Consider the following 9,069-nt stretch of genomic DNA (forward strand, 5'->3'; position numbering starts at 1 on the left):
CTAATTTTCGGAGAAAAATCATGGAGAAGATTTCAATCCAATCGGAGTTACGGATCTCCAGATATATAAGAAACGGTGAAAGGGCAGAATACTAGAATGCAGAAATAGAGAGAGACAGAGAGATATATCCAATATCGGAGGGGCTCTCGCCCCTCCCATGCCATGGAGACCAAGGACCAGAGGGGAAACCCTTCTCCCATCTAGGGAGAAGGTCAAGGAAGAAAAATAAGAAGGGGGGCTCTCTCCCCCTTGCTTACGGTGGCGCCGGAACGCCACCGGGGGCCATCATCATCACCGCGATCTACACCAACACCTCCGCGATCTACACCAACACCTCCGAGATCTCCATCACCTTCCCGCCTTCTATATTCAGCGGTCCACTTTCCCGCCCTCTACTTGAACATGGTGCTTTATGCTTCATATTATTATCCAATGATGTGTTGCCATCCTATGATGTCTGAGTAGATTTTCGTTGCCCTACCGGTGATTGATGAATTGCTATGATTGGTTTAATTTGCTTGTGGTTATGTTGTTGTTCTATTGTGCCCTACGTGTCACGCAAGCGTGAGGGATTCCCGTTGTAGGGTGTTGCAATACGTTCATGATTTGCTTAGTGGGTTGCTTGAGTGACAGAAGCATAAACCCGAGTAAGGGGGTTGTGGCGTACGGGATAAAGGGGACTTGATACTTTAATGCTATGGTTGGGTTTTACCTTAATGATCTTTAGTAGTTGCGGATGCTTGCTAGAGTTCTAATCATAAGTGCATATGATCCAAGAAGAGAAAGTATGTTAGCTTATGCCTCTCCCACATAAAACTTGCTATCGGTCTAGTAAAGTAGTCAATTGCTTAGGGACAATCTCACAACTTCTACCACCACTTTTCCACACTCGCTATATTTACTTTATTGCTTCTTTATCTAAATAGTTCCTATCTTTTATTTACGTGTTCTTTATATTCTTGCAAACCTATCCAACAACATGTACAAAATACTTCTAGTTTCATACTTGTTCTAGGTAAAGCGAACGTCAAGCGCGCGTAGAGTTGTATCGGTGGTTGTCGGTGTCAAAACCGGCGGATCTCGGGTAGGGAGTCCCGAACTGTGCGTCTAGGCGGATGGTAACAGGAGACAAGGGACACGATGTTTTACCCAGGTTCGGGCCCTCTTGATGGAGGTAAAACCCTACGTCCTGCTTGATTAATATTGATGATGTGTGTTACAAGAGTAGATCTACCACGAGATCAAGGAGGCTAAACCCTAGAAGCTAGCCTATGGTATGATTGTTGTTCGTCCTATGGACTAAAGCCATCCGGTTTATATAGACACCGGAGAGGGCTAGGGTTACACAGAGTCGGTTACAATGGTAGGAGATCTACATATCCGTATCGCCAAGCTTGCCTCCCACGCCAAGGAAAGTTCCATCCGGACACGGGACGAAGTCTTCAATCTTGTATCTTCATAGTCTTGGAGTCCGGCCGATCATGATAGTTCGGCTATCCGGACACCCCCTAGTCCGGAACTCCCTTAGTAGCCCCTGAACCAGGCTTCAATGACGACGAGTCCGGCGCGCATGTTGTCTTCGGCATTACAAGGCGGGTTCTTCCTCCGAAGAATTTATAGAAGATTGTGAACACCAGGATAGTGTCCAGCTCTGCAAAAATAAATTCCACGTACCACCATAGAGAGAATAATATTATACAAGTTCAATCTGCTGACGTATTTTGTGGCATGACGTCACACCATTACCAAGCCTTTACTCGAATTGTTTTTGTTGTATCACCTCAGCGCATTTAGCGAGGCGGTTTCCTTGGCACGTCTTGTCGAAGCAGAGATCATGTTCCCCTTATTCCGGGATTCCCATCAATATGGACGTGGGTAACCCAACCGCGCCATTGATTGTGACGCTTGGGAGATAAGCGAGTTTTACCAGGCCGGTGGGGACACATGTTTTTGTCCGCCCATATAAGGGGATAAAGATCCAACCCTTTTACTTGCGCCTTCTTCCTCCTTGGCTTATCCATCTCCGCGAACTCGAGCTCCAGCGCCCAAGTGAGGCAAGTGGATGGCCTCCTTCGTCACGGAGGGGCAGATCCAGAAGCTGCGCGACGCCGAATATTTGTCCAGCGACATTGCGCATCGGCTCCCCGACGAGGGAGAGCTCATCCCCACCCCCAGGCCCCATGAGAGGGTAGTATTTCTTCCCCATTTCCTCCGCGGACTGGGCTTCCCACTTCATCCCTTTGTCCGGGGGCTCATGTTCTACTACGGCCTAAATTTCCATGATCTGGCCCCAAATTTCATCCTCAACATCTCGGCGTTTATCGTCGTGTGCAAGGCCTTCCTCTGCATCCAACCTCACTTCGGCTTGTGGCTCAAGACCTTCAGTGTCAAGCCGAAGGTTGTGAAGGGCAGCCAAGAGGAGTGCGGAGGCGCCATGGTGGGCAGGATGTCCCACATTATGTGGTTGGAGGGCACTTTCACGGAAACCATTAAGGGGTGGCAATCGGGGTGGTTCTACATCACCGAGCCGCGTGACCCTGATTGGGCAGCGGCCCCCGAATTCAGATCCGGCATCCCTACACGGCTCACCTCCTGGAAAGAGAGTGGCCGGATCTGGGGGGATTCGGAGGAGCTGACCGGACTCCAAGCCTGTATCCAGAAGCTGGTGGACAAGAAGCTCAAGCTTGTCAATGTAGTCCAGGTCATGCTCATCTGCCGGATTCTCCCGTGCCAACGACGGGGCTTCAACATGTGGGAGTTCGATCCGGCGCAGCACCAGACTCTGAGCGGGCTCTTCGACACTACGTACGAAGATGTCTGGAAGGTGCTGTTCAAGGGCGCCGAGGCTCCCGCATCCGCTACCGAAGATCGCGGATTCCGCTCGCAGCGTCTAGCTGACGAGGTAAGTGACTTTGCCACTTGTTTTCCATAGTTTGACTCTATGCGGGATCTAAACTCCCTTTACCTTTGACAGGACTGGCTCGCGAAGACCGAACGGACTACCTGTCCGGCCCCATTGCCAGAGGACCCAGCGGACACCTGCCTAATGGGGCTGCTGGCTCCAGCACCCCACGTGGTGCCGGAGAAGAAGGCCAAGAAGAAGGCCACGGGGACTCGGTGGAGTTCCCGTTTTCAGGTGCTATCGGATGATGAATCCGAGGCCGACTCCTCCCACCAAGGTGAGGAGGAGAAGAAGAAAGCCTCTCCCCCAGCAGGGGGAGGGAAGAAAAGGAAGGACTCCCCAACAAGGGAGGCCGAAGGGTCCAAGAAGGCAAAAACTCTTCCCCTGGACTGCTCTGCCAACGCCAGTGACGACGACGAGGACTGGCCTCCAAGGTCCAAGCCCCTGGCGAGATCGTAAGTATCCGGACTCCCGAATAACTTCAAGGTTTTTCCTTTTCGCCACATAATGTCTTTCTAATGCCCCATACAACCCTGCAGTCCGCCCAAGGATGATCTTCCCGCTTCGTCGAGCGGGTCCTTAGGTGGCGACCCTGAAAGAGGTGGTGGCCGCGGCCGAACGCAATGCGGCCGCGGAGCGCACCGAGCGAGAGAAGCAGGAGGCGCGGGTGGCGGAGGTACAGCAAGAGCTCCAGGATCTCATGAAAAGACATGAGAGCCTGGAGCGTGACTCGAAGACTCGAGAGTCTGAGCTTGCAACGACTCTTCAGAGTGCCAAAGCCGCTAAGGCCGAAGCCTACAAGGCCCTCCAGGAGATTGAGGCGGTGAAGAAAATAGCAGCGGGTAAGGCATTTTTCATGCAAAGTAAGCATGTGAGTGTTAATTACCTGTTGCTTACCCGAATTCGGAGCTCTCTAGGAGCGTTCGCAGATCTTCCTCGCAGCGTATCCGATGCTGTCGCATTCTACCGGGCCGAGGAGGGGAGCTCGACGAAGAAGGTCTTCTGGTCTCGGTATGCTGAGGCCGGACATCCTGCCCCTTAGCGACCATCTGAAGCAGCTGGTCGACCTCACAAGGCGGCCGAACAGGCCATGAAGGGCCTCATAGTTCGGTTGTGGCCTAAGGATCGAGGCCATGCCTGGGAGCTACTTCGGCCTGGTGCGGCGGCTGGTGGATGTGTGCCCGTGGGTTGAAGTCATCAAGCACTCCGCCTGTATTGAGGGTGCCCGTCTGGCCCTTGCCCGCGCAAAGGTGCACTGGGGCAAGATGGATGCCCAGAAGCTTTTGACGGACCAGCCACCAGAGTGCAAGGAGCATCGCACGCACGAGATGTATTATAAGAGTGTGTTGAAGGGCGCCCACACTATTGCGGGGGAGTGCTCCAAAGATGTAATTTTTGAGTAGACTCGCATTTTGTTATCCTGTGCGCTGAAAACTTAGTTCATATGTGCTAAGCAACACTTGTTAATTTAAAATATTACCTTCTGTGCGGCTGTTTATCAAATCTGAGAGATGGCAAGTCGTCGGCTTCAGCCCCCATGCCACGAGTGCTGGGGTGTTCGGGATAAACTTGAGCACTCTTGTTCCCATTTTTGGGTCCATCTAGGGAGGCACTCAACACAGCGAACAAGGCAACCGAACTTATAATGCTTGAACACTCTCACTTAGCCATAGAATTCTATAATTTTGAATTTCGGCGAAGCCCCTAGTCTTCGGAAGGCCGAATTTGGGGCGCTATCCACGCCTGGGCCGGACAAGATCCGGCTCTTTGCTCTAAGTGTATAAGTCTTCAAGGACTCACAAAAAACCTCTCGAACAGCGACCGGCTCTCGCCTCATCATGACGGTCAGTTTTAGCTTTCTCCACTCAGGCGTTAACCCAGCTCAACTGGGGCGCAATCGCAGTGGTTCTCCCAGTGCTACCTTAGCCGATACAATGGAACGTAAGGTACCAAAACATGGGAGCCGGGCAAACCCAACTATTGACCCAAGACATGATTCGGAGCCGATGCATATAGTGCTATAAGTTCGGGGTGCCGCACTTGTGAAAGTGTTCGGACTTATCACACCATGATGCGGGAAACATAAGCCCCTGGTGTATTTTAGCCGTACCTAAGTGTACAGATGCAACATGCCGTAAATGAACATATGTATAAAAAAGAAATGCAATTATAAGCAAAAAGGTGCTGCATTGTTTTATTCAAGAAGTGCTGCTATGAATGCAGAACGATACAAATAGTGCGATAAGCAAGGGACGGGACTGTTAGACATGTCCCCCTCCAGGGGTAGGCTGCCGAATGGTGAGTAAAACAGATTTAATGCTCGTAATGGAGACCACCTGGATATTCGTTGTAGCCTTTATCCTTCCCTGGCTGTTGCATCGTGAGTTCAGGAGGTTTGCTGCCGGACAGGGCCTCTGACGAACGGAGTCCTATGGGTTAAAATAAAAAATGAGAAAGAAAAAAAAAGAACGACACACTTTAGAGCCCCTTGTGTGGTTGAGCCACAGTCTGGGCTGATTGTGGTCGTGCCCCTCTCCCCATGCCCATGGTATCTTCAGAGCGTAATGGTGTACGCGAAGGACCTGTTTTGACGTTTTACAGGGGCTGGGGTTGGGGCTGCCCTGCTATGCGTGCTCGGAACATGCCAGTTGGTCTTGTTGTAGGTTACTCCGGGCGCGCTTAGCTATGTCCGGCCGTTTAACGGCCGAACTCGAGAATTGCCTTAAGAGGCTGCATTGTACTTCTGCCGCGAGAGCCGCTGTATGTTCCTCCGTTCGGAGAGAACGTTCGGTGTTTCTGTTGACCGTGATGACTCCTCGAGGGCCTGGCATCTTGAGCTTGAGGTATGTGTAGTGCGGCACCGTGTTGAACTTTGCAAACGCGGTACGTCCGAGCAGGGCATGATAGCCGCTGCGAAACGGAACTATGTCGAAGATTAACTCCTCGCTCCGGAAGTTATCCGGGGATCCAAAGACCACTTCTAGTGTAACTGAGCCTGTACAATTGGCTTCTACACCTGGTATGACGCCTTTAAAGGTCGTCTTGGTAGGTTTAGTCCTTGAGGGGTCTATGCCCATTTTGCGCACTGTATCCTGATAAAGCAGGTTCAGGCTGCTGCCATCGTCCATCAGGACTCTGGTGAGGTGAAATCCGTCGACGATTGGGTCTAGGACCAATGCGGCGAATCCGCCGTGGCGGATGCTGGTGGGGTGGTCCCTTCGGTCAAAAGTGATCGGGCAGGAGGACCATGGATTGAACTTCGGGGCAACTGGCTCCATCGCGTACATCCCTTAGCGCACGCTTCCGCTCCCTTTTGGGTATGTGCGTTGCGTATATCATGTTCACCGTCCGCACCTGTGGGTGGAAACCCTTCTGTCCTCTATTGTTCGGCGGTCGGGTCTCTTCCTCGTCATCGCTATGCAAAGCCTTGTCATTGTTTTCGGCAATTAGCTTGCCTGCCTGCTTGAATACCCAACAGTCCCTATTGGTGTGGTTAGCTGGCTTTTCGGGGGTGCCGTGTATCTGGCACAAGCGGTCGAGTATTCGGTCCAAATTGGATGGACCCGGAGTAGTTCTTTTGAATGGCTTTTTCCGCTGACTGGGTTTAGAGCCTCTGAATCCGGCATTGACTGCCGTATCCTCACTATTGTCGCTGTTGATGCGGCGTTTGCTTTTGTTACGACGCGACCTGCCATTTCGGTCCTTGAAATCCGGACTGCCAGAATTTTTGCTGAGGTTGTTGCTGCGTGCTAGCCAGCTGTCCTCACCCGCGCAGAAGTGGGTCATGAGTGATGTAAGGGCTGCCATGGATTTCGGCTTTTCCTGTCCCAGGTGCCGGGCAAGCCACTCGTCGCGGATGTTATGCTTGAAGGCCGTGAGGGCCTCCGCATCCGGACAGTCGACGATTTGGTTTTTCTTGGTTAAGAACCGTGTCCAAATTGTCTGGCCGATTCGTCTGGCTGCTGAATTATGTGGCTTAGGTCATCAGCGTCTGGTGGTCGCACATACGTGCCTTGGAAGTTATCGAGGAATGCGGCTTCCTGGTCTTCCCAACTCCCAATTGACTCTGCTGGCAAGCTGTTAAGCCAATGCCGGGCTGGTCCTTTAAGCTTGAGGGGGAGATATTTGATGGCGTGAAGATCGTCACCACGGGCCATGTGGATGTGGAGAAGATAGTCTTCGATCTAAACCGCGGGGTCTGTGTTGCCATCGTAAGATTCGATATTCACGGGTTTAAACCCTTCGGGGATTTGATGATCCATTACTTCATCTGTGAAGCATAGTGGGTGTGCGGCGCCTCTGTACTGGGCGATATCACAACGGAGCTCAAAAGAGCTTTGTCTGTTTTGTTTGGCCCGGCCGGACTTACTGTGTCCGGCGCAACGGTTGTCCTCACGTACCGTGGGGCGCCCACGCGATCCATAGATCGATCTTGATTGTCTTGCCTTATCCTCCAATATATCTCGCAAGTCCGGAGCGTTCCCCTGTGGCCTTGTGCTTTTCTAGCGATGCCGGGGTACGGGTCTGGTGAAGGGCCTAGAGGCCTCTCTGTCGCGACCGCGGGGTGGTCGGTCAGCCGTATTGTCTCCTGGTGATGCGGGTTCATACGCTTCCTCCTCTAATCGGGAGAGCAGCTTGCGTTTAGGGTAGCTTTTGGAGGGGTGTTCGAGCTCATGCTCTTCGGCCGCGAGGACTTCAGTCCATCTGTCGGCTAGCAGATCTTGATCAGCTCTAAGCTGTTGCTTCTTTTTCTTGAGGCTGTTCGGCGTGGCCATAAGCCTGCGTTTAAAATGCTCTTGTTCGACGGGATTCTCAGGCACGACGAATCCATCATCGTCGAGGCTTGCCTCGTCACCGGAGGGAGGCATATAATCCTCTACCTCTTCTTCTGCCGCTCTCTCATGAGGGCTGGCACCTCCATCCTCCTGCGCTGGATCTTGCTGGAGTGGGTTGTCTTCGGCACTGTCCGGTGTATTATTATCCCCGGTGCCGGAATCTTCATTCTTACTGTGGCGGGATTTAGAGCGGTGCCACTGATGCCGGCGCTTGGGATGTTTCTTGGAGGGGTCATCCTCCTCTGTTCCTTCGCCATTCCCGTCCTTTGGGATATCCACCATGTATATGTCATATGATGAGGTGGCTTTCCAGTGCCCGGTCGGCGCTGGTTCTTGGTCGTCTCCGGCATCGTCGTCCATACCGTCGATGTCTTTGGAGTGGTAGTCTAGCATGTCGGTTAGATCGTCGACAGCGGCTACCAAGTGGGTGGTGGGTGGGCTTTGAATTTCTTCGTTGTCCCCATTCCAACCTTCCTGACCGTAGTCCGGCCAGGGCTCTCCTGATAACGGGAGATACTTTAGCAAACTCAAGATGTCGCCGAAAGGTGAGTGTTGAAAGATGTCCGCTGCTGTGAACTCCATGATCGGCGCCCAATCGGATTCGATCGGAGGGGGCGCGGGAGGTTTGGATTCCGGCGAGGAGTCCGGCACCTCGGAGTCACGAGCTTTATGAGGGACAAGGTCAGTGTTCGGCTCTATCGACGTAGAGGTTGCAGCCCTCGAGGCGGCGTCTAGCCATCCGACCTCGATCTGCGCGGCCGGCTCCAAATTGAAGATCAGAGCGGGTTCGAGTGCGGCCTCTAGGGTATTGTCCGGCAGCAGAGCTAAATCATGCTCGCTGTGACGGTGCGGCACGCTCGGCGGTGGCTCGAATCCGTCGAGGATCAAGTCCCCGCGGATGTCAGCCGTGAAGTTGAAACTTCCAAATCTGACCTAGCGGCCAAGGGCGTAGCTTTCGATCTGCTCCAGATGGCCAAGTGAATTGGCCCGCAGTGCAAAGCCGCCGAATACGGAGATCCGTTCGGGGAGAAAGGTCTCACCCTGGACTGCGTCGTTGATGATGGTCGAAGAAGCCATCGAGCCTATCGGTGACGACACGGAGGAACTCTCAATGAAAGCACCAATGTCGGTGTCAAAACCGGCGGATCTCGAGTAGGGGGTCCCGAACTGTGCGTCTAGGCGGATGGTAACAGGAGACAAGGGACACGATGTTTTACCCAGGTTCGGGCCCTCTTGATGGAGGTAAAACCCTACGTCCTGCTTGATTAATATTGATGATGTGTGTTACAAGAGTAGATGGATTGATTTCCTTCCTCCTTGAGGGGAATGGTT

This window comes from Triticum dicoccoides, chromosome 7B, assembly GCF_002162155.2.
Source record: "Triticum dicoccoides isolate Atlit2015 ecotype Zavitan chromosome 7B, WEW_v2.0, whole genome shotgun sequence".
NCBI lineage: Eukaryota > Viridiplantae > Streptophyta > Magnoliopsida > Poales > Poaceae > Triticum > Triticum dicoccoides.